Source organism: Otolemur garnettii, unplaced genomic scaffold (genome assembly GCF_000181295.1).
Source record: "Otolemur garnettii isolate 467f Iridium unplaced genomic scaffold, OtoGar3 scaffold00212, whole genome shotgun sequence".
NCBI classification, from domain to species: domain Eukaryota; kingdom Metazoa; phylum Chordata; class Mammalia; order Primates; family Galagidae; genus Otolemur; species Otolemur garnettii.
Window position 1 is genome coordinate 1891202 of NW_003852607.1, and position 1763 is coordinate 1892964.

Sequence of the window (1763 nt, forward strand, 5' to 3'; positions counted from 1 at the left end):
GGCCACAGGCGCCGAGCCAGGAGTTTAACTTTTGAAAAAGAAATGTAGTTTTGGCTCATGGATTATACCAATTGTTATTTATGATGGGTCACAGGTTATGCTGATTATTGTTGTTTAAGAGCTAATTATTGTTATTTAAGATAAAGGTTAACCTGTTTTTTTACCTTGAACATTTATGTATAAAACTGTGGTTTGGGGATGGCACCTGTGGCTCAGCGGGTAGGGTGCCAGCCCCATATGGGTGGTGGTGGGTTCAAACCTGGCCTTGGCCAAACTGCAACAAAAAAATAGCCGGGCATTGTGGTTGGCGCCTATAATCCCAGCTACTCGGGAGGCTGAGGCAAGCAAATCACCTAAGCCCAAGAGCTGGCGGTTGCTGTGAACTGTGACGCCACAGCACTCTACTGAGGGCAATAAAGTGAGACTCTCTCTCTAAAAAAATTAAAAATAAAAACTGGTTTGGGGGCTGGGCATGGTGGCTTATACCTGCAATCCTACCACTCTGAGAGGGCCAGGTAGGTGACTCGCTTGAGCTCAAGAGTTTGAGACAAGATGAGGAAGAGTGAAACCTCATTGCTACCAAAAATAGAAAAACTAGTCTTGGCACCTGTAGCTAAGTGGTTAGGGCACTGGCCACATACATTGAGGCAGGCGGGTTTGAACCTAGCCCGGGCCTGCTAGACAACAATGACAACTGCAACAAAGAAAATAGCTAGGTGTTGTGGCGGACACCTGTAGTCCCAGCTACTTGGGAGGCTGAGGCAAGAGAATCACCTAAGCCCAAGAGTTTGAGGTTGCTGTGAGCTGTGATGCCAAGGCATTCAACCAAGGGCGACATAGTGAAACTCTGTTTCAAAAACAAAATATAGGGGAAAACTACATGGTGGGCTCCTGTAGTGCCAGCTACTGGGGAGTTTGAAGCAGGAGGATCACTTGAACCCAAGAGTTTGAGGTTACTGTGAGCTCTGATACCTAGTGCAAAAGCGCAAGACTTTTGTCTTTGTTGTTGTTGTTGTTGTTGCAGTTATCAATGTTGTTTTAGCTGGCCCACGCCAGTTCGAACCTGCCAGCCCTAGTGTATGTGGCCGGCACCCTACCCACAGAGCTACAAGCACCGCCCGAGATTGTCTTTTAAAAAAAATAGAGATTATCTCCTTGTCACAAAGTAAAGTTGAATCTGGGGAATTTTCTACTTACTAACTTTTCATTTACCTCTGCAAATGCTGATTAACTTCTGCACGTGATTTCCAAGCATCTGATCTAAGGCCCACAGTAAAAAACTTCAGTTCAAAAAAAAGAAAAAAGAAAAGAAAAAAATAAAAAATTTCAGTTCTGTGTCTTGCACTGTCTCAAAGTTATCCCTAAACTAAAGACTTTAGGGTACACTGCTTTTTATATTAATAGAGAAATTATTTTTACCTGTCATTGTCCTACGAACATGCTCATGTCACCAAATCTGTGTGCAAACAGCACCCTCATTTACAGACTCCCAAAACTGTTCACTAAAGTAACATAGGCAAAACAATGCATTAAATATACATGCCGGCCTACAGAGTATATGAAAAAGAAAAAATAAGCCCCCCCAACCCATATAAAACCCAGAATATTTTATTAGACTTTGACATGAACCATGGTATATATTGCTTCATATCACAAAATTGCATCATATGATACATACATACATATCATAAAAATTACATTTCCATAATTTTGCAAAAGCTCTTGTAAAATTTTTAAATCATGGCCTGGGTATGGTGGCTCAG